The 25,020-nt window shown below is 33.8% G+C and overlaps 1 protein-coding gene and 1 non-coding gene across 3 annotated transcripts in view; both read left to right on the top strand.

Annotated features, from left to right (window-relative positions):
- The window catches only part of MICU3 (Mitochondrial calcium uptake 3), a 253,328-nt gene that overhangs the window by 62,458 nt on the left and 165,850 nt on the right, over positions 1-25,020 (top strand). The window lies entirely within an intron of this gene.
- TRNAK-CUU (transfer RNA lysine (anticodon CUU)) lies at positions 2,561-2,633 on the top strand. The gene has a single exon. It is a non-coding gene; the product is annotated as a tRNA-Lys (tRNA).

Here is a 25,020-nt window from a genome sequence, read left to right as displayed (position 1 = left end):
TTATTTATTTTAAAAATCTTTTTACAATCAGAGGTAAATAATTATTCTTAATAAATCGATTTATTTAAATTATAAAAAAAGTAAAAAAAAAAAAAAATTAAGTCTGATTCGAACCGATCTGCCTTCCCCTTGCAGGATCCAAATATCTCATTAATTAAGATTTTATTTGGCTATAACACTGGAACCGATGAAATTAAGTAGCACTTACTACATATCGCTGAAAAGCTCTCGATGAGGACTTATTGCAGTTAATATAAAGTCCAAAATCCAATTTTTTTTTTATTTTGGGTTTTTTTTTAAACTTTTAGTCCACTCGATTGCAATCAAAAGGGGAGTTGCACAGTTAGATGTTAAAACAGTCCTAAATCCAAAATTTCGACATCCTACGGCTAATCGTTTTTGAGTTATGCGAGATACGTACGTACAAACGTCACGCCGAAAGTAGTCAGAATGGATTCAGGGATGGTGAAAATGGATATTTTTGTTGAAATGTGAAAACCGAAATTTTTTGCGATTCTATACTTCCTTTACTTTGTACATGGAAGTAAAACCGTACGGGATTTACAACGGTCTCTTTACGTAACGTTACCGGTTAAAATTAAACATCGTTCGTTTGTACGGTGCTACGAAACCTTGTGGAGTAAAAGAACTAAGCGATTACAATTCGTAAAAGACATATTTTATTATCAAACGGTAAAGATCGTGAGAAGGAATATGTAGGATCGGTCGGGTAGCTTAGGTGAGAAAGGAACTCCACCTTAAACCGCCGATTGCTGTTAAATGTGTTATAATGATAGGTGTGTATGTAGTGAAATAATAATAATAGCGGGACAAATGTAATAAAAAATTGGAATACGTTTAAAAGATTTAAAAATAAATAATTTACATATAAATAAACGTGATTTATCGACTAAGAATGTAAACCGGCGTAATTTTAAAGTTAAATATATAAATCAGATAAAAATCGAAATTGAAACGATTAGAAATAAATTACCGAAATTTAATACCTAAGAGTAAAATAAATTTAAATAATTAACGCTCGGACGACGTAACCGCATATTTATTTTATAGATTGAATTACGTATACTTATAAAAAACGTTATAAATTAACGACCAACAATTATTCTAAAAGTTCATCTCTGCGTTTATCTTATAAGACAAGATTCGTTCGGAATATTATTTCTTTCGGCAAACAGCCTAATTACCGTTTGAAGCGACGTATCGTTTTAAACGATCTCGTCGAGATCGTTTCGTTGTTTTAAACGGTGTTAATAACTGACGCTTTTGTTAGAGATTTATCTATACGATGAAATACTAAGATCGGACTGGAATATAGGAAAATATGTGTAAAAACACGTCTAAGTATCTAAAACATCAAGTAGCTGTGATAACAGATTATAAAAATAGAGGATGAAAAAAGCCGTGCTCTGATTCAGAAACGATCGAGACAAAGATATATCCTGTACTTTTCGCTTTTTGATTTGAACGTAAAAATAATACAAGAATGAGAGTAGAATAAATATTCGTGGAGAAAAAATAAGAAATTGAGATTCACCGATGACATTACCGTCCTGAAACGATGAAAATCTGAACGACATAGATTATTGTTAGGCGAGGCGTTTAGTTAGAATACGACAGAAAGTAAAAGTTTAAATTATGAATTATACATATATATATTTCTTTTTCCCCTATATATTTCTTGCCTAAAAGATAATGCAAAATAATTATACGATATAAAATAACGAAAAGTCGTTATATAAAGTAATATAAGTACAAGTTACAGAATTTTTTAATTTCGGGTACAAAATTAAGTACAGAGATTAGATGAAGTAATGCAGACATCGAAACCGGATCGGCATAAGCGAGGATAGCTAATTAAAGAAAATAAATCTGCTCCTATGAAACGTGAATTTAAAACTTAGGAAATTTACAATATTTTTGAATGCGATAAGTGTAGAATTAGATTTTATCCTGCTTCCCTCTATTCTATGATTTATTGTTTTTTTTTTCTGTTTTTTTATTTTACAGAAAACTTTAACTCTCCTTGAAAAGGCCAAAGAAAAAGATTTTCTGGAGCAGCACCCTCACTAATTTTAGCCACGAGCCGCCGCTATAAGAAAGTAATAAAAATAAAAGTAGATTGTAGCTTGCACTCGCACTTTATGAAATATTGAATCCTTAAATATAAATACTACCGATTAAGTTGCGAGGCGCTAATAAAATTATATTATTCTTTTTAAAATGAATGTAACGTAAAAGTTAAAAAGAAAACAAAATCATATAAAACCAGTAAATGTTTTCTGAGAAAAGAAAGAGGTTTATGTATTAATGCTGTTTATATATATATATATATATATCTCGTATTTAAAGTGTATAATGAATTAATACCGCTAATTATAAAAAAAAATTAATACAAACATTACATGGCTTTACATAATTAATAGCATTACATTACATGGCTATTTTTACAAAGGGATGAATTTCTTTAGTGCTGTGTATTAAGTTGCCTATATAACGGAATTTTAATACATGTAGAATATTTTAGGAAGCTTAGTCCCACGCCCGGCTAGCTCAGTCGGTAGAGCATGAGACTCTTAATCTCAGGGTCGTGGGTTCGAGCCCCACGTTGGGCGGATTATTTTTTTTTTTATCTTTTAATTTATTTCATAAATTGTTTACGATTCGCGTAATATTTAATTTAATTAGAATTATTTTTATTCTTTTCTGTATATTACTAATTTTTAATAATCTTAATAAATTATATTAAAATTAAAATTTTAAAATCCGATGAGGACACCACATCGCTTCCTTGTACCCCTATTAAGTTACATATACACATTTTTTGCTGCACTTCATTTAAAGTTATTTCCAGATAAGATCTTCCAGTTTTTTTAATAAAGTGGACAGTTTTACACGATAGCTGAAATGTTAGTTTTTATTAGCGTAAAATTTTTTAACAATTATTAATTCAACAATCTTACATGAAATAATAGGATAGAGTAAAAGTCCCTTTATTACTCGTATTATTAGAGCAGTATTATTTGTAACTTCGTGAGTTGCTGATTAACAAAAGTTCTAGATTTCTGGTGTATCGTATAAATAAAAGTTAATAATAATAATTAAGCTATTCCGTTTAGCGAGCTCCTTGTTAATTTTGACCTTACGGTGTAAAAGATTCAGTTTTTATTATCGGATTATTTGGTGAATAATCGAAAATGAAAAAGAAACAATCGTACAGGAAAAGGAAAGATAACGTTAAGAAATATATCTAAAAAAAAAAACGACAAGAAGATGAATATGAAGAGGAAGAAAATGTTAAACTAAAGAAAGAATAAAAAGATTAACAGAAGATGATGCATATAAAGAGAGAGAAAATTTCAAAACTAGAAAACGTACACGCAGATTAAGATCATAAGAATTATATCAAACCAAAGAGCGATTAAATGATCGGCAACAAAAAACAAATAAATCAATTCCGATTTCGGGAGAATATTGTCCGACAATATCAGAGGAGTAATGAACTAAAAGAGGAACTAAAAAGAAGAATTTTTTGCAATTTAGTTAAGATCGGGCATGTATGCCTCAGTGTATATGTTTTTCTTGTAAGGGTATTTTTGAATCGCTCTGTAAACTATAATGTAGACAAAATTAAACAGAAGTTCCAGGATAATTAATACAATTAAACTAGAAATCCAAGAATAATACGATTCTAAATTATAATTTTCAATTAATATTAAATAACCACACGCTTCACCAAATCTATTAGATATACACATTTATTGTAAAATTTTCTTTACAATCGCGGGTTAATAATTATTAATAAATCAACATTTTAGTTTAAAAAAAAGTTAAAAAAATAAAAAAAAGGAGATGAAGTCTCATTCGAACCAGTGTGTCTTTGTTTTAAAATCCAAATACTTCATTAATTAAAATTTTATCCGGATGTAACTCTGGAACCGATAAAAATAAGTACCGCTTATGATAGATCGTTGAAAAGCTCTCGATGAGGGCTTATTACTGCGGTTAAGAAAAAGTCTAAAATTCAGATTTTTTTTTGGAATTTTGGCTTTCTTGGACACTTTTGGTTCGGTCGATTGCAATCAAAAGGGGAGTTGCACATCTAGATATTACAACACTCCAGATCCAAAATTTCCACATACTACCGCTAATCGTTTTTGGGTTATGATACATATGTACGTACAGACGTCACGCTGAAACTAGTCAAAATAGATTCAGCGATAGTCAAAATAGATATTTCCGTTGAAATGTGAAAACCGAAATTTTTTTGCGATCGCAGTACTTTCTTTACTTCGTACAAGGAAGTAAAAATCTTAACCGTAAAAATATACAAAAGTGCAGGTGTTGACTAGAAGCAACCCTTGTATTCAACAACAAAGATCAAACAATCAAAATTAATTAAACGTGTTGGGATTTTTTTTTTTTTTGTCTTCAGTCATTTGACTGGTTTGATGCAGCTCTCCAAGATTCCCTATCTAGTGCTAGTCGTTTCATTTCAGTATACCCTCTACATCCTACATCCCCAACAATTTGTTTTATATACTCCAAACGTGGCCTGCCTACACAATTTTTCCCTTCTACCTGTCCTTCCAATATTAAAGCGACTATTCCAGGATGCCTTAGTATGTGGCCTATAAGTCTGTCTCTTCTTTTAACTATATTTTTCCAAACGCTTCTTTCTTCATCTATTTGCCGCAATACCTCTTCATTTCTCACTTTATCCACCCATCTGATTTTTAACATTCTCCTATAGCACCACATTTCAAAAGCTTCTAATCTTCTCTTCTCAGATACTCCGATTGTCCAAGTTTCACTTCCATATAAAGCGACGCTCCAAACATACACTTTCAAAAATCTTTTCCTGACATTTAAATTAATTTTTGCAGTAAACAAATTATATTTCTTACTGAAGGCTCGTTTAGCTTGTGCTATTCGGCATTTTATATCGCTCCTGCTTCGTCCATCTTTAGTAATTTTACTTCCCAGATAACAAAATTCTTCTACCTCCATAATCTTTTCTCCTCCTATTTTCACATTCAGCGGTCCATCTTTGTTATTTCTACTACATTTCATTACTTTTGTTTTGTTCTTGTTTATTTTCATGCGATAGTTCTTGCGTAGGACTTCATCTATGCCGTTCATTTTTTCTTCTAAATCTAAATTCTTTGTATAATCTATCAATCGCTTCCTCACCTGCACTGCGCAGTAATTCTACAGGTATTCCGTCTATTCCAGGAGCCTTTCTGCCATTTAAATCTTTTAATGCTCTCTTAAATTCAGATCTCAGTATTGTTTCTCCCATTTCATCCTCCTCAACTTCCTCTTCTTCCTCTATAACACCATTTTCTAATTCATTTCCTCCATATAACTCTTCCACCCATCTATCGACTTTACCTTTCGTATTATATATTGGTGTACCATCTTTGTTTAACACATTATTAGATTTTAATTTATGTACCACAAAATTTTCCTTAACTTTCCTGTATGCTCCGTCTATTTTACCAATGTTCATTTCTCTTTCCACTTCTGAACACTTTTCTTTAATCCACTCTTCTTTCACCAGTTTGCACTTCCTGTTTATAGCATTTCTTAATTTCCGATAGTTCCTTTTACTTTCTTCATCACTAGCATTCTTATATTTTCTACGTTCATCCATCAGCTGCAATATATCGTCTGAAAACCAAGGTTTTCTACCGGTTCTCTTTATTCCGCCTAAGTTTGCTTCTGCTGATTTAAGAATTTCCTTTTTAACATTCTCCCATTCTTCTTCTACATTTTCTACCTTATCTTTTTTACTCAGACCTCTTGCGATGTCCTCCTCAAAAATCTTCTTTACCTCCTCTTTCTCAAGCTTCTCTAAATTCCACCGATTCATCTGACACCTTTTCTTCAGGTTTTTAAACCCCAATCTACATTTCATTATCACCAAATTATGGTCGCTATCAATGTCTGCTCCAGGGTAAGTTTTGCAGTCAACGAGTTGATTTCTAAACCTTTGCTTAACCATGATATAATCTATCTGATACCTTCCAGTATCGCCTGGCTTTTTCCAAGTGTATATTCTTCTATTATGATTTTTAAAATGGGTGTTGGCAATTACTAAATTATACTTCGTGCAAAATTCTATAAGTCGGTCCCCTCTTTCATTCCTTTTGCCCAGCCCGTATTCACCCACTATATTTCCTTCCTTGCCTTTTCCAACGCTTGCATTCCAATCTCCAACTATTATTAAATTTTCATCTCCTTTTACGTGTTTAATTGCTTCATCAATCTCTTCGTATACACACTCTACCTCATCATCATCATGGGCGCTTGTAGGCATATAGACGTTAACAATCGTTGTCGGTTTAGGTTTTGATTTTATCCTTATTACAATGATTCTATCGCTATGCGTTTTGAAATACTCCACTCTCCTCCCTATCTTCTTGTTCATCACGAAACCTACTCCTGCCTGCCCATTATTTGACGCTGAGTTAATTACTCTAAAATCACCTGACCAAAAGTCGCCTTCCTCTTCCCACCGAACCTCACTAATTCCTACTATATCCACATTTGTCCTATCCATTTCCCTTTTTAAATTTTCTAGCCTACCAACCTTTTTCAAGCTTCTAACATTCCACGCTCCGACTCGTAGAATGTTATTTTTTAATTTTCTGGTGACCCCTTCCTTAGTAGTCCCCACCCGGAGATCCGAACGGGGGACTATTTTACCTCCGGAATATTTTACCAAGGAAGGCGCCTCCATTATTGATATGTGAAAATGCAGAGCCACATTTTCTTGGAAAAAATAGCAGCTGTAGTTTTCCATTGCTTTCAGCTGCGCAGTACTCAGAGAACTGAGCGATGTTGATACGGCCGTTTAAGTCATTGTGACTCACGCCCCTAACTACTACTGAAAGAGCTGCTGCCCTCTTTCAGGAATCATTCCTTAGTCTGGCTCTCAACAGATACCTCTCCGATACGGTTGCACCTTCGGTCCAGCTACTCTGTATCCCTGAGCACTCAAGCCCCCTCACCAACGGCAAGGTCTCATGATTCATAGAGGAGGTGTTGGGATTTCAAAAAAAAAAAGTTATATTTAGGAAAACTAAGGCATCTTAAAAATGTAATAATAACTATAACACGGCTTAAAACAGATCTACATTTTTTAAGTAACATGTATTTACGATGTCTCACGAAGGAATGAAAAAATTTCATTTCTTCAACCTAAAATAAAGAGAAAAGTTCATAGATCTGGAAATGTCCCGTCTATGAGTTGTAACTTCCGAAAAATTTCGCTTTTATTTCTGCTCCAAGTGTAAAATGAGATCGTACAGAAATCCGATATTACCGTAATTATTATTATTGTAATACAGCTGTTTCAATCTTTTACAAGATGAAGCCTCTTGAAGTCTAGTTCGACAGGTAAGCCTTCAACAGTTCTCGCCATGCCTATCTGTCCTGCGCCGTCCTCTGCCAGTTGATCCCAGCCACCCTTCTAATGCCTCTGGCGGCCTGCCTCTTGGCCTTTGTCCACCTTCCATCACACTTTCTCGCGATGTGCCCTTCCCATCGCCATTTCAGAGCTTTCACCGTTTCCATTATGTCATGCGGTCTCGTTATGGCTCTTACATATTCCGGTCCCTCCTTGAATAGCTTAGCGTTTACCTTTCCACGCCTCTTTGCGCTGTCCGAAGCTTTCCTTTCACGAACTCATTCGTACTCATCCGTAGTCGAGTACCGGAAGAACACGGTGATCAAACACGGCCATTTTTAAGACTAATGGCATGTTAGACGTACATTTTATTGCATTTCTTTACCTTAATTATGGCGTAAATTTTTTTTCGGTTTCATGCGGATTTTGCCTTAAAAAAATTTAATAAAAACAGATCACGTAAGTGTATCTCGAGTAATTTTTAAAAAAATCATTGTAAAACACCAAAAAATTGTGTTGCAAAACATAATTTTTTAGATTTCACTTATAATAACTTCATTAAATTGCGAGTAAACGTATAAAATTTGTAAACGATTTAATTCCGTAAAAATCAGCGTAACTTCAACTAAACGTGCAGAAGAATATTAGAAATTGGACTTTTATAAAAAACAAAAACAGACTGAGAAACGTGGCAGAAAAACTTTTTATTATAACTTTAATCCGAACAAGAATCATTTCAATATCGAGAAACAAAATCGGTTATTAAATATAAATAAAAAAAAAATAAAAATAAGTAAGTCTGCGGTTTAATAGAATTACAAAAATTTAATTTTGGTATTTAAAAATATTAAGAATTCAAAATTAATTATTATTTTAAATAAATCACGAAATTTTCTATGCTGTTAATCGATAATATTATCAGCGGATCAAAAATGAAAATTCGTAATACTGCATTTGAATAGTTTTTTATGCTTTAAAAATTACAGCTAGTATCGCTTTCTAAAAATTCTTCTTCAGTATGTATTCATTTTACCCTTTCAAATCAAAAAAATTGGGCGAAATTTTTCGCAAATTATAGCTCGAAAACAAAGAGTTTCCGGTCCCATGTTTCTTTTTCATTTATTTATTTGTTGAACCAATTTCATTCAATTTCTTCTTTAGACATTCAGTAGGATATACACACAGAGAAAGAGAGAGAGAGAAAGAGTGACTATGACTGTAATTTTATTAAACAGAAACGCACGCACAAAACCCAGTACACCTAAAGACAAGCAAAATAGAAATAACAGTAAATCACAGTAACGACAGTTTAATCTACAATCGAAGAAACTTCACTCCAAAGGTGAGACCGATTGATGTCGTAAAATAATTCGCTTGATTAAAGTATATATCAAGTTACGTATTTGTTAGTAAACTACGGGAATCCATAAATAACCGTTCAATAGTTAAACATAGGCAAATGAAAGTTAAAATCGTTCGTATACAAAACGATCTATCTTTCGGTATGATACCGCTACTTGGTACCTAATACAGGACACGTTCCAAAAACTGGCTGTGAAAAATATTAAACTGATGCCGTAGCCTGAAGTTTACAAATAAAAATCTTCTGTTTCAGAATGTCGTTTAAAATTGTCTCAGTCCTACCCTTTAAATTTAAATCTTTTCTAAGTTGTCCCTAATGGGATCTTCACGGGTGCTTGGTAGTGGAGGGGGGGGGTCCATACCAAAAAATAGATCGTTTTATAATGGGCGCAATTGCTAAATTTCATTTTTCCGTATTTAATTGTCGAAAAGTTATTTAAGGGTTTCCGTAATACGCAAGGATATAGCGCACTTTGACTGGATAGCAGAAGAAATTTTTAACCTAAATTTAATTGAAAAACGACCTAGAAAAGGACGCTTAGATCGATTACATAAAAGAAGCCCTTTAAAAGATAGGTGAAAATGCTTTTAAGTAGGAATTGGAAGAGAGACCTGTGATCTGTAGCTCGAACCATTAATAACTGAAAAAGAAAGGAATTATTCATTATATGTATATATTATGTAATTAAATCAAAACTATAAAAATATTACATCTGGCGACTAATAATTAAATAAAAAGTATAACGATCGAGAAAGGTCGTTAAAAAGATGACTAAGGGTGGACTTCGTAGTAGAAGGACAGATAAATGAGCCGTTTTAGGGTTGGTAGTAACGGAAGAAGTAACAATTTTAAACCGATCGGTCACGGTTCTATGTAAAGGTCGATCGAATACGAATGCTTTACGAGCGCACGAGTCAGTCGTACATATGCCGAGTCGGTGGTCGCTTCGGTAGTCTCTTTGAAAAGATTTGTGCCCGGGTGGGGAGTTCCCTCTCCCCCTCCACGGTACCGTAAATACACTTAAAATAGCTATTAGTAATGACACATTCTATTCTCTTCTTACATATGTATGTTATGTTGAAAAGAAAGCACCTATTTGTGTTTTTTTTTTCGAGATATCTAAAATTATCCCTTAATACAGTACACGGTTGACATTTAATTTAAATTATTACTGCACATGTAGGTTTCTTTTATTATTTTTACAATCGACTCGTTATTTGTTTTATTTCGGCGGAAAATTATTGTTTTACTTAACGCCACGCTGTTAGTACTCTTTAAACTTTTTTAGTTTGTTACGTAATTAAAAATGATATAGATCGCATCAGAAATGCAAGGTATGGTATTCCACGAATCAAAATAATAAATATTAATAATTAATGTATTGTTTTTATAATACAGATTGAAAATTAAAGGAAAAAAATAATCGGTCTGTACTTCTTTTAGATTTATACACGCTCGTAGGTTATGCGAAAATAACTTTTTGTCTATTTTGATAAAAATAATTATCCGGGAATCTTTTTTTTTTAGGAAACGACTACGGAAATGTCAGAATTTACTTATCGACCTACATATATCGTATCTACCGAAACCGAACAAAGATTAGACCTTATCCTGAAAACTCGTTCTGACTTATGAAGTAGTAACACCAATTTTACAATTTAGACGATTGTCTTGAAAAAATAATTAATAAAGATACCAGGTTTAGCGATCGATGAAGATGTTTCGAAGCGGAACAAAGCGATTTGATTTTGGTTTACGTAAATGTATACGTACATTAATATATTTATTTATTTTTATATGGATTATCTTATTTACGAGTATGTATTGTCGCGTATTTGCGGTTCGATCAGGATATTGACAGTTTAACAATTTAAGAATGTTTCTATAATTATAAATGAAATAAGACAAATCAGTAATAATAGAAATAATAATACTAATAGACAATAGTAAACAGATAATAATAATAACAGTAATCACAACCACAATAACAATAATAATAATAATAAACAGTGATCACTTACAAAACAATATTTAAAATAATCGTCAGGATTTATTTACAGGTAGTTAAAAACTGAAAACCAGAATTCAGCGCCATTGACATAAGATATTAGTATGACCGCTAACATTTACATCTTTAACAAACTGGTATTGTATTACTACGAAGAAAAGATAGTCTAAAGTTCTTTCTCTGCAAATACCTTTCCTTTTAAACAAATAAAACTACGCTGCAATTTGTGAATGAGTTTAATACTTTACTCCTTTCATAATTGTCTATTGTAACTCATCAAACAATCCGCTGTCATCCCGGAGTGCTTGTGACGTCTTAAAAGTCTCCAGGTCTTACGTTGTGCATTATTACAAAGGACGATTGTTAAAACGGACCTGTTAACCTTAGAAAAAGGATTTCTTTTAGCCCCCTTCTGGATTCCGTCCATTATTATATTTCTACTACTTTTTTCTTAATTGGCAGGAATCCGTTACCCAGGTCCGTTATACCGTCTTGTTACAATATATATTATATATGTATGTGTGTGCGCGCGCGCGTATATGTATGTATATCTATATATATTAACACCTGATCAATCGCAACCAAATTTTCACCCATGTTTCTTGGCAAAACTGAGAAGGTTTGTAGGTATATTTTATCTCGAAAATCGAAAAAAAAAACATTAAAAAAAACAATAAAAAACAAGTTAAAAATATAATGCTTCACTGCCTCCATCCGTAGTATGCTGTTCTCCACTAGGCGGCGGTTATATTGCGGTTTGGCAACAACGTTTTACGTAGTATAACGTTTTGTTAGCTCTCCACTAGGTGGCGGACGTGGGTCTACCGTTAGGTATTGCTTCAAAGAATGAGGTGAATGATTTGTAACGTGTGTGAAAATGCCGTGCCTGAACGGGATTCGAACCCGGGACCTCCGGATGAAAGGCCGAGACGCTACCATTCGCGCCACAGAGGCCGGTAAAAAACATGCCAACAGCACGCGGTATTCCCAAACTGTCACCCATCCAAGTACTAACCGCGCCCGACGTTGCTTAACTTCAGTGATCAGACGAGAACGGGTGTGTTCAACGTAACATGTTGCGCTAAATTAAGTCTACTTAATCAGAAGAGCGTAAACTTCCAATCGTTAATTACACTGAATATCGGACAATTTTAATTCGTTTCTTTGATATAGTTATAGTATAGTATACTTAGGTTAGTGAAGTTGTATTCGATTTCTCAGGTAATATGATATATATTGGTTCTTTGATAGGCGATAAATATTTGATTATTCAAATTTATAAAATTAATAAATAATAATAAGAAAATAAAAATACAAATAAAAAATATAAATTAAAATAATCTTCGCTTTGAAATTAAATTAAATAATCTGTAAATTAATTGACAACGGACTGCTTCTAGCGGGAGAGACCGTAAAGTAAAAGCTTAGCTTTTAGCGTGGAGGAAGCCATGTGCAGCCGTCCGGCGGATTGGTCGCTCTATTAGCTGCTATTGGTCCGCTCTGCGCCAGTAGCAACTAAAATAAAAATGTAGGCACTTACGACAAACAAACCCACGTACCATAATTTTTTTTATAGAGAATGACTTTGGCGGTATTTGTTCAGCGAGAAATATTTGATTATTCAAATTTATTTATTTATTTATCTATCTATTTTGGCGGTATTTGTCGAGTTCTTTTTCTAAAATCATACCGAAACGGAAGAGACGTAGTGTCGGTAGAAAATCTGCAGATGCGAGGCTAATGTCTACATCGCGTTTACATGTATGGTTATATAGGAAGCCACATTTTCTCGATAATGTTGGAAAATACAACAATTTATTTGAGACGACTTCTTTCGGTGCTAAACAAGTTGTAGAAGGAAATTTTGTCTACGTTTAAAATTCACCTTGAATTTTACCATCGCATAGGAAGTTTATTGATTAGCGGCTGCTGTCGTTCACCAATTTTTACAAATTTACTTCCTTTCTGATGCCGATGAAACATCTCTTCGTACTGATGTTGTTCCAAACTTGAAGAAGGAACTAATAACAGCACTCCAGCAAGTTTTGCTGGAACATAATAATTTTATCAAAGAGTTTAAATGCAATATTGACAACAGAACTTGAATAACGCGGAAGATTTTTAATTAATAATCCATGCCGATCGTTTATCTGTTAATCTGCATAGGGGTCGCTATAATGCTCCAACTACTAATGAAGTTGCTGTTTTACTGATCTATGAAGATAAAGGACCTAGATATATAATCTTACCTTGTCGTGACGGTCAAATGTAACGTGTGTTGATCTTCATCGCTCTTATGATCCTTTACAATATCCCCTTATGTTTTGAAGGGTGAAGATGGTTATTATCTAATTATTCTAAATAATTACGAACGGAATAAAATAGTTTCCTGAATGCGATTTTACGTTTATCGACTTACGGTTTGGGATAACATTGATAATTTTTTACATTATTACAGAAACTTATTTTATCAATATTCTGTCGACATGGTGGCCAAATTGATCGCTGAAAGATTAGCCTTTATTCGTAATAACAAAAAAAGGTTTTTAAAAATACGTGCCGATAATTACATTCATCTTCGAGATACTGTGCAACAAGTTACCGATGTTAATGCTAATAACACGGGTCAAAGTGTCATACTTCCCTCATCTTTCACCGGTTCACCACGGTGTATGCACGATAAATCTCAAAACGCTATGGTATACGTGCGCATATATTTATAACGTTTACGTGCAATCCTCAGTGGCAAGACATAAAAAACGAATTATTCACCGGTCAAAAAATCTGCTGATAGACACGATTATATCAGTAGTTTTCCATTTGGAAATGAAAAAACTCTTAGACCTTATTAACAAAAAAGAAATGTTTGGTTCGGTCAACTGCTATGCGCCAAGCGTCGAATGGAAAAAACGAGGTTTCCCTTATTGTCAAATATCGGTACGGTTAGTAACTACGATCTAACGAAATTGAACTTTTCGTATCCGCTGAACTCCGCGATAAAAATCTTGACCTATTATTATATATTGTTTGTAAACATACGTGTCACGGACCGTGTGATGATATAAATAGGTCATCATCGTGCATGATAAATGAAAAGGTATCCTCGAATGTACGTTTACAACACTCAAAATGAAGATGACGGTTACCCGACTTATCGCTGGAGAAGTCCAGAAAATGGAGATTATACGACAACTCTAAACGTGCAAGGTAACATGATTTTGATAATAAATGGATCGTCCACTATTGTCACGATGCTTTAATTTCCATATTAATGTTGAATTTTGCAACTCCGTGCAAGCGATTCGATATATCTGCAAATATATTACCAAAGGTTCAGATCAAGCAACTTTTCGGTTGACAATCGGTTCATTAACGGTAGATACATATGTACATCTGAGGCCGATTGGCGATTTTTTGACTTTCCAGTACATCTACGTTATTCCACTACTGTTCACTTAGAAAACTATCAACGTATTTAACAAAAATACTGAACAAAATCTCCAACGAGTTCTTGAAAGTCCGCAGAAGACCACTCTTATTGTTTTTTTTTAATTATTTTTTTAGGGTTATCAGTCCGGTGACTTCGCCAAGGCACTGTTATATCCTGAAGTTTCTAGATACTACACCTGTAATAATAACAAGTTTAGCAGAAGAAAGCGCTGAACGGACATCGAAGGATTTCCTAGAATAAAAAGGATGTTCCTCCGGGTAGAATATATACAATTCATCCAAATCAAATTGAATGCTTTCATCTGCGCGTGTTATTGCATAATGTTAAAGAACCTGCTTCTTTTGATCGCTTGAAAACTGTTGATAACGTGCTACCAACATATTAAGCTGCTTGTTCTTCGCTTGGCTTATTGGAAAACGATAATCACTGGAAATAGACGCTTGCTGATGGTTCTATCTGTCGGTCTTCGCCTAAATTTTTTTAATAAAATAAAAAATGACTTCAAATAACGCATAGAACATGAACCGATCAGTTCTTCCGATTACGACCGGTTGAAGTCTCTGCCTATTTAAGATTTGTCTAAGATTTTTTTTTTACTTACTACCAAATCGGAAAATTATTTATTTTTTTTTAACCGATTATGATTATTTATTTATTTAATGTAATTAATCATTTTTAATATATTACCGATTTGATTTAATACCATCGATAATGTTAGTATAACGGCAAAAGTGACTAGTCTTTGAAGAATTTGATCGATGTTGGTTAATTTAGAAATTTTTTGTCACGTCGGTGGAACTGTTCTACATTAAGATTTCTTGATAGGACTGATCCAAATATAATGCAAATTATATACTGCACTATATATATATATATATTTTTTTTAGCTTGATATGAATTGTAATTTCTGTATTGTAATTGCTTTGTAATAAAATGCAATTTCTTATTTAAAAAAGTAGGGTTCTTTAGATTGGTTTTTGTTTTTGTTTTTTGTTTTAGTATACTATGAAAACCTGTTCCATTTATAATTTTTGTGAGGTGCAGCAGGAGAGAGTGATTTGTGTTCTGCTCTGTTTTATATATATGTAGAATAATAGGCATGCAAAAAGTACAGTCTGATTAAAAACTTTGAAATTGTTATCTTTGTGTGTGTGTGTGTATGTGTGCGTATGTATGAATTTAATATCGATATTGTTATTACATTTAATAGAATGCCGGTGAATGTTGCAGCGAATGCTGAATCGGGTCGGATGCTACGTGACTTGTGAGTCGGCTGACTGTACTGGCCGGTTTAGTTAGCTACCTCCTCGGCTAGTTAGTCGCAGTTCTATGATGAAAGGTCATGGGTTTGAATCCCGGCCAGCTAACGATGACGTCACCTTCTCCTGTCGTTCGTTTTATTTTTTTTACCTTCTTTCCTCCCCCTTACTGTTTTATATACCGCTTTTCCGATTTGTCTTTCGCTTTTTTTCTCTTTCATTTACACACAGCGACGTTCGTTTACTTTAAAATCCGGCCTAGTAGCAGGAAGGCCTGCTCTTCGTCTGACACTTCCCGATCAAAACTCTCCCCCCTCTCTCTCATTCTCCCTCACTCTCTCCCGTCGTTGTCAGGAAGGGGCGCCTCACTTATTCCACTTACTCACTTTAACCTATAGCCTAGGCTGCTTTATTCTGGTCAATGAACTTGTCTCTTTATCTTACTCCCGCTCCCGCTGTCGCCCCCTACCGTATCGTTCCTGCAGTCGAAATGTGTAACGTATAAACCGCTTCGATTATATCGATGAAATGACTTTTCTAATCCAAAATCTTCTAGTTCGTTTTATTTTCGGGTCGTATCACCTCTTAACGTGCTATTAGTCCGACCGACTATGCGATGAGAAAAGGCCGATTCATTTCTCTGGCCGTCATGAATTACGAGAGATAAGAATATACCTGAACTTCTCTCGTTGTAATTTTGTAAGAAAATATGTAGAGAACCGTGTTTCATATGTCCCTTTCTTGGAAGTGTTAGTACGATTTCCGACTTTGCAATTTGAGTAAAACGATCCAAAAAAAACGAAAATAAATATGTATATAGTTAACGTTTGTAAATATATAAACTTTTTTTGTATTAATTATAGTTCATATTATACCTTAAAATATTACACACCCTGCCGATTGAATAACAGATCGATGCAAAATACGGTTACATCGTTTCGAAGTTATTTCCTCTTTTGTTCGTATAGATCGTTCATATCATCAGTACGTGTTAAAAACTCTTCCGACACTTCTTTTAACTTAGCGATCGCTGCAGACCGGGGCGATCTTCTATCGTGTTCCTTTCACGGCTCTTTAGGAACAAAACAAATTTTCGGAGGCCAGATCTGGAGAATAATTCGTTCGACGACCGCAATAACTTTTGTATCGAAAATTTCTGACGTTTACGGCGTAATAGACGGGCTCCTTGTCGCGCGACGATAACCGGTCTTTGGATTCAAACGTTTCGCGACGAGCCCGATTCCACAGCCTCTGTAATACCTGTCCGTAGAACTTTTCAGCGACTGCAGTCTAGAAATGAATTTTCGACGAATAACTCCTTTGATATCGAAATAGACGACCGACGTCGTTTTCGTTCGCAATTTTTCAAACCGATCAAAATTTTTGACCGGGAGAGAATGTCGAACGACGCCCTGAATTCCGTAGTTTCGTCTCGGGATCGTATCGAACACTGTACTTTCATCGCTCCTTAAAAATTTTAAAAATTATCAAAAAATATCATCGAATCGATGAGGCGATCGACTGAACTTTTTTCGTCGCCGGAAACTTGATGGACGCGGTAAAATAATTTTCACTACCGTATCTTTCAAATTACTCGCGACTCGGTTAAATTCATCCGTATTTACTTACATATCTTTTCGCTTTACATCCGGTGTCTCGTTGCGGATCGGTTCGAAAATCATCTTTTAATGTATTTTCGCATCTTTATCGGAAACGAGTAAACCACTCCAAACTCTGGTAGTCAAGACGAGAATTCATCATCGTAAACGTTTTTAACAAAACGTTTCTCGTTTCCGTCGATTTTTTTTCTAAATTAAAATAAAATTTGGCTACCGTCCTTAATTTCATTTTTAATCTTCTTACGAGGCGCTGAATGTCGCTGTAAATCTAGAGTTGCAACATATACTTTTCGACGGTAAAAGCACACTCTCTAGCGGATAATGCTATTTATTTTGGCTCCTTATGTCACTTCAAAACGTAGAGCGCGTGTAGCCTCCTTCTTTGATCGGTACGTTGTATTTAAGTAACGTTTGTAATTTTAAAAAAAATGTTGTTATATAGCCGGTTATGACATTTTTTTATTTCACATCTAGTAAACGAATATCGTCATCTATAAAATCAGAATTTTTATAAAGAAGATCCGAAGTATAGTTTCCTGTAGATTCCTTAGTTTATTACAGGTGGAACGCAGGGCAGCGTTTGTAATAACGTTGTACTTATTTAATTGGTGATTTTTTTTTTAATTTAATAGAACAGTATGTCTGTGCCGATGACTGTAAAGCATATAACTAAACATTTTAAGGGATCTTATTTTATTCCTCGGATCGCTTTTTTGTAAACCCTTTTTATTCCGTTTCGTTACCTATTTTTTTTTTTAAACCGCGCCAACAAATTCTAAAAACAAACAATTACTTTGATAAACTTAATATAGAAATGTGAATACAGAAATAGTAATAATAAAAGGCGGGACCGTTATCGTTAATGAATAATTATATCTATAAAAAGCAATCGTCGTTAATGAATTGTTATTTGTGATGAAATATTTCGGCCTTTTTTACTTGTACCTCTCGATAACAGTTGTACTATCATTTTATTTACCGTTTCAACCGTCTCGCAATAGCGGTTCCTCAAATTTATTAAACGCTTTGTCTTATTTACCTTCTTATAACGAACTTTTAAATTTTTACTTACCCTCCGTTTATTTGTTGCCGCTACAGTATAGCTGTAAAGGGAAAATTTACCGATCGGCCAACATTTTGGATATCGGAGATTATGCGTACGTCAACGTTTTCTGCACGTCCTTATTTATAAAAAAGTAGTTATAGAAATATCAGGACGATTACGTACGTTCGCGTGTTACCTTTAATTTGAATAACATCTCCGGACCGGCTCGATGTAAATTCTTCGAAAGCGGTTCAAAGAATTCTGTGTACGTGACATTTTGGGAAAAATTTGAAAAAGGGCGAGGAAGATTCCCTTATTTTTAATTTTTGTAAAGCGATCGTAGAAAATCGAGCTTAAACGCTTAAAAAAGCCGTAATTAAGTTACTTAAAATTCTAAACGTTTACGTCGATCGGATTTAGAGGTCGGGAGGATATTTATCGTTATTTCTAAAGACCTTATATCTGGAAATTCTTGGACCGAAACCGTTTAAATTTGGCACAGATAGATAGTTAGTTATATCCGTACGTATTTAGATACGTATATCTTAGCTCGGGTCTGATTTTCGACCCCGTCGGACGAGGTGACGAGGGGAGTTTTAATTTCTTTGGGCTTTGTTGAATAACATTGCACCGAATCGGGCCTACTTATAGAAGTAAATAATAGCTTCGATAAACGGTTTTAAGTACAAAAAAAGGAGCGAACGGGAACCCGTACTTAAAATATAGATTTTTTTAATTTTTAATCTTCAAGATTGAAAATTTTACCGCATTCAGCATTAATTAATGTAGACGAAACGGTAAATGTTTAAGAAAGGGAGTCCCTATCGGCCGTCCTTAAGAATTAAAATCGTTTTTACAATTTCTGATATTTTATCTGTTTTTCAAGCTTTTACATTATTCAAAATGTTATACTAGTTAGCTGTCGGCAAGCGGGTCGATCGGAACCAAATATTTTTACTAAAACCTTTGATTTTTTTACAGTAATTATACTCTAAATATACGGTACAGGTTTGTTGATAAAAACACCATTCGGTCAAAGGGCGATCTGAGTTCCAAACCTTATACTAAACGGTTCTAATTTTTCTCAATTATACTCCGTAAGTTTTGAGGTAAAAAGGTCATCGGGTTCAAATTTGACTCTACTTTTTTTAACGAACATTTTGATTTTTTCGCGTTTTTACTGATTATACCGCATAGTAAAAACACTATTATCTTTAAACCTTACCGCGTATTTGAAATAAAACTCTGCCTCGGGGAAAACCGGGAAAGTTATGCTACCCTTTTGCCGGTTTTAAAAAAATTATTCCTGCCTGAAGTAATGATCGCCCGAAAAATTCCGACGCTTTTTTTAAGATGTGAAAAATAAAAACAAAACTATTTAAAAATTATAATGTTTTATTTGTCAAATTCTCCACCTCAAATAATTTTGTTACGTAATCAATATATTTCAAATAGGCGCGCCTTTCGTCGTTCGGCAAATGTCCGATCGATATTCGGTTTCTGCTCAAACGCGATGTAACATATCATTTACTACGGTTGTAATCGCTTCCTTAATTCTTTCCTTAAGCTATTTAAACATTACAAACCGGATAAGGTTTCTTCTTGTAGTAGCTGAATTTTGTGTACGTACAAGAGGAACCTTTTAAGTAGAATTTTATGAAGGGATCGTGTAAAACTCGAGGTTTCGATGAAAGGTGGATTTATTAGGATTTGCGACCGGAAATCGTCTTATTCAGTTCGATTGTTTCTTCTGATATCGAGGTCTTCCAGGCGATTTCCATCGGAGAAAATCCTGTTTCTTTTGAATCGATCGAACCGGTGTCGTAGTGTTTTTATTCGGCGGTTCTTTTCATTTGTACGTTGAACTAAAATTATCGACAAGAGTTCGGCGTCTCACAAAACACATTTCTTTTTTTTTTTGAACATAAAACACATCTCAACGACAATACAGAGACCGATGCGGTGTTAAAAACGGCTGTTTCTCAAACTTTTCGAGTGCAGGAGGCTTTCAGTACTACTAACATCCGATTCCTTGATCTGAGTTATTGAAAACCCGACCGTTTTATACGATGACTCTATATTACGTTTCTAGAAATACAATATATTTTTAAAAATGAGATCTAGGTACAAACGGAATAAAATAAGGCTTAGTAATAACAAAATGATTTTTTTTTGTTTTTGCTGGGTTTCGCTGGCATAAGGGAAATTTATTCTATTCGTTAAAATACATGTAATGCGGTCGATACAGTTAAAATCGATTAGCACTGCCGATCTCCGTGGCGAAGCGGTAGCGTCTCGTCCTTTCGCCGCAGATCCCGGACTTGAATCCCGGTTAGGCTGACGTTATTCGTAATCTACGAATTTCAGTTTTTATATCCCCACGCACAAACTTCTTTGTAAGCTTCTGTGGTATTATTCGGTCGTAAAAAAGTTGTTCGGTATCCTGTAACTAAATCAAAAATAAATACAAATTAAAATATTCTAATAAGGAATGAAATCCTTAAAATCGTAAATTATACGTACAAAAAATAATTAGTTCGAAAATAATAAAAATTAAAAATTTGTGTTGTCAACCCCTAGTCGCCAGGTATGTTTTTTATATTACTGTGACTTTTGATTACCGGAAATTTTATAAAGAAAAATCTTTCTCTTTTAAAATATTCTACAAGCTTACCGGAAATGTAACCCGGAGGTCGTTCAGTTTCGCGATTATAAGTACAATCTAGCGAACCCACCGGGTTAGTCTAGCGGCAAAAGCGTCTTCCCGAATCAGTCGATTTCGAAGTCGAGAGTTTCAGCGTTCAAGTCCTAGTAAAGTCGATTATTTTTATACGGATTTGAATACTATATCGTGGATACCGATGCTCTTTGGCGGTCGGGTTTCAGTTAACCACACATCTCAGGAACGGTCGAACTGAGACTGTACACGACTATACTTCATTTACATTCATACGTACTTAACATCCTCTGAAGTATTATCTGAAAGGTAATTACCGGAGGATAAACAGGAAAAAGAAAAAAGTACAGTCTAGCGAGCTAGAAAGTACTTTTTCAGATAGAAAGTTCATTAAAAAAAAAAAGTTAATAATAACTATTTCTGACAGAAACGATCTATTATTTGAAGTGCGGTTGATAGTTGGAAAAACACCGGTGCGAAATCGGCTTTACGATTTATAATCGTAAAGCGCGTTTAGAATTATTTGTGTGTTTCTGAAGGAAGCTACAAAACTTGACGATCAGAGTTGTTTCTCGGATAGTAATCATTTTAACTATACGGCCAGCCTTGTGTGAAATAGAATGAAGGTGTCGTATATACAGTTGAACGCCGATGATCCGGATCGACGTTTCCGATGCGGAATCCGGTCGGTTGAAAAATTAATCCGGATTTGGTCGATTAATTAAATTAATCGGCTTATTTTACGTAATGTACACGCAAGTGTTATTCTAATGTTTAATGGGTATATCGTACTTATTACAAAGGATAAAAATATAATAAAATAATATTTCAGTAAAATTAAATAAAAACTCAGAACACGTAAGTTGTAGTAAAAAACAGATACAATACGTTACAAAAAGTCCTGCGAGTGAAAGTTTATCGTTAAAAACTTAAAATTCACAAAATTATCCGAAAGGAATTAAAATTTGCTACCGTAATAGTAAATTAAAGATAAACTGTTTTATAAAAAATTTCATTTAAATAGGCTGTCGGAAAAAATTTTCCAAAAATAACTATTAAGTTAAAATGATCGTTTCTTAAAAATCAAAAAAAATTTACAGTACGTTTAATAGAACAAAATGTACTGATAGTCGATAATCAAAATGCGCCTTTATTCTTAATAAAATCTGTAATCTTTATTCGCTTTATTGTTATTCTTTGTTTACGAGCTGCACGGTTGCATAATCGTTTTTATCAAAGAACCTACATAGAATTCTTTTCTTTTCGTCATTCCAACCACTCCGTAGCGATAAACAACCGTTCACGAGCTTTTTCACGTGACTGCCCCGGATATAAGTTCACGAGCATTCATTTCTAACCGATTAATGTGTTTCCATCGTTCTTTTTAGAAGTTAATAATAATCAGTTTAACACAGCCGTAAATTTACGTACGTTTTTTGCCGTACGGATCGCAAAAAAGTAAATTAAAGAACGAGAAAAAACCAAGCGCGATAAAGATACATTTTCTGATGAAGCAAATTTGTATTTGAATAGCGTTTTAGATTTTTAAACGCAGCGCTAATTTTTTTTGTTATCGCCAAGCGCGGATGTAAGCGTATCCGATAGTGTTGTACGTTCCGAAAATCGGTGTTCGGATGATTAAAGTCCTATTGCGCATATTTGGGCCGAATATCACCGTCGTTTCGGCGGGTTTGGCGTTCCGATTCGTTATATTTTGCCAGCTCAAAAGAAACTTTTCTTAGTAAACCCGGTGCGGGATGTTCGCCTATTTTTGATAATGACGTAGACTAAACGCGTTTTTCATAACCGGTTACGGCAATTAACGTTATATATCTGGCGTTCTCCCGGTTTTTGTCGTTTATAACCGAACGTAAAAGTGCTGAAATCGTCGTACGGGATATCGAAAAAAAATTTTTTTTTCCCAAATTTTATTAGGTTAAACATATAAGCTTCTCCGGTTACAAATAGCATTTACCCTGAACAAATTCTATATCGTTATTTGCCGTTTAAATCGAAAAGTATTGAAAAGACGCTATAATAAACGCTCACGAGTGTAAAACGGTCGATAATTTCTGCTCTGTTATATTGTAGAATCGCGTTAATGTATTTTGATTTTTTATACCGATAGTGATGAATAGCATCCGGGTGTCTACGAGGCTGCCATTTAATTTTAGATTTAATGCAAATTTTTAACATAGCCCGCTAAAAAAAAAAAATTTACTTATAAAGAAGACGTAATCTATTTATAACTTGATTCCGAGGTAGATTGATCGAGTGCGGTCTGTTTTTTTCAAACTATTATTCAAGGATATAAGTTGTAACGACAGTTTTTAAAAGCGATGTCTGTTTTAATTTTATCTGGAGGGTGACAATCGTATTTAATACGGTCGTGGGGTTTTGTATTTACAACATTAAACTGTATTTTATTTATTTATTTTTACGCGTACTACTTCGCATTATTCCTTGTTTCATTCTCGCCCCCTCCCCGCCATATCATCCGTTGCACTGTTAATGCGGATGCTGATAATTTAATTGCTGTTCTTTGATGCCTATTAAATGCGGTTTAATTAATGTTGTAGCCTTTACAACGGCGGTGGTTCGAAGAGTGGGTTGTGTGCATCTGTAAAAACATTCGCACCTAACAATTATTCTTAGTGTTCGGCTATAGGTTGTCCGTTTAAATTTTAAATGTTTTAAATTTTCAATCTAGTATCTGTTCAATTTAACGAATTCGTTTGTCGTACGTTTTTTGTCAAGTTCAATTGAATTAATGTTATGCGAACGCAAAAATGTACATGCCGTTTTATGTAAACGAAAAAAAAAACGAACCGTTAATAAGATTTGCTCGTTGAATTTTCATGAAATTCAGAACAATTTCTTACGTCGGGTACGTGTGAAAACATTGCGCTTTTTCGTTACTATTTTATTTTTTTAAAGATTTGTGTTAAATGTCTGTTATGTAATTAATTACCTTGTAATTTTCACTCTACGGAAGGATTATTATAATTAATTTTTTTTTTCTGCGAGAGAGTTTCTGCAAGGCTGAAATAACTACTTTTTTTTTACTTTTCTGTTGTTATAAACGAAAGTGAATAATTTAATCGGTTAAAATTGATTCGATTCCAGATTTTTTTATTTTCGATAATTTGAAATATCTTGTTTTCAAAATTCTGTATATCATGCGTCTCTCTCCCTCAACCCTCACTCTGTGTCTATGTATGTTTTACATTATCTGTCAGTCGAACTGACATTTCGTAAATTGATTTTTTAATAGATTTCTTCGATTAATAAAGACCGGATATTTTGACAGTATAAAGTTCTGACAATTAGGATTTCTAAAATAGCGGCCAATTATATCGTATTAAACGAGTCTAAAATGAGCTGAAAAAAATGTGAACTTTTTTGTTTTTGTATATTGTATTAAGTATTAAATATATCGTACATTAAAAATACATGCACGAAATACGTAATATTTCGTAGATATTTCCGTACATTAAGAATTCTACTTTAATATGTTTTGTCGTTGAAAAAGTTTATTTTTAATTAAGATAAAACTACCCAAAACGGATAGATTCTGAACGATATGATACATCTAATTTATGTAAATTATATATAAAATGGGAATTTATACAAAAAGTAAATTATGTTTTATTATATATGAAATGTTATATCCTTCCTATATTATAATAACAAAAATGTTGAAAAAACGAAAATTGCAGTAACTTTAAATCTAATCGGTCTATTGGGACGGGCAATAGCTTAAAACACTCGGAGACTGGAGTCACATTTATCGAGCCTCGCCCAAACTTTTTCCTGCTTCTCAGTCAGGACGTGAGCGAACATTGGTTCTTACTCTATTAAAATAAATTAAGAAAAGTAGAAGCGCCAGGGGGCTTAGCCCCCTATTTTATACGATAAAATTGTCTGAATTTTGTATGATTTTTCATATATTTGTATCGTTTGCTAAAAAGAAAGGTCGCGTATAATTTAAAAAAAATTAACATATTTATACAACTGTAACAGACGCAATAATTTCATGTAACTTGACGCAGTATGAAACGGTCTTAACGTTTACGTTATTGTTTTTAATAAATTATTATTAACCGTTTAAAAAATTTTCCCGCCGATTTATTTTAAATAAACGCATTTTTTAATAATTCAGATAA

The sequence above is a fragment of the Lycorma delicatula genome, chromosome 7 (assembly GCF_047948215.1).
Source record: "Lycorma delicatula isolate Av1 chromosome 7, ASM4794821v1, whole genome shotgun sequence".
In the NCBI taxonomy this organism is placed as follows: domain Eukaryota; kingdom Metazoa; phylum Arthropoda; class Insecta; order Hemiptera; family Fulgoridae; genus Lycorma; species Lycorma delicatula.
The sequence above is the reverse complement of the archived record's forward strand: the minus strand, read 5'-3'. Positions and strand labels throughout refer to the sequence as shown.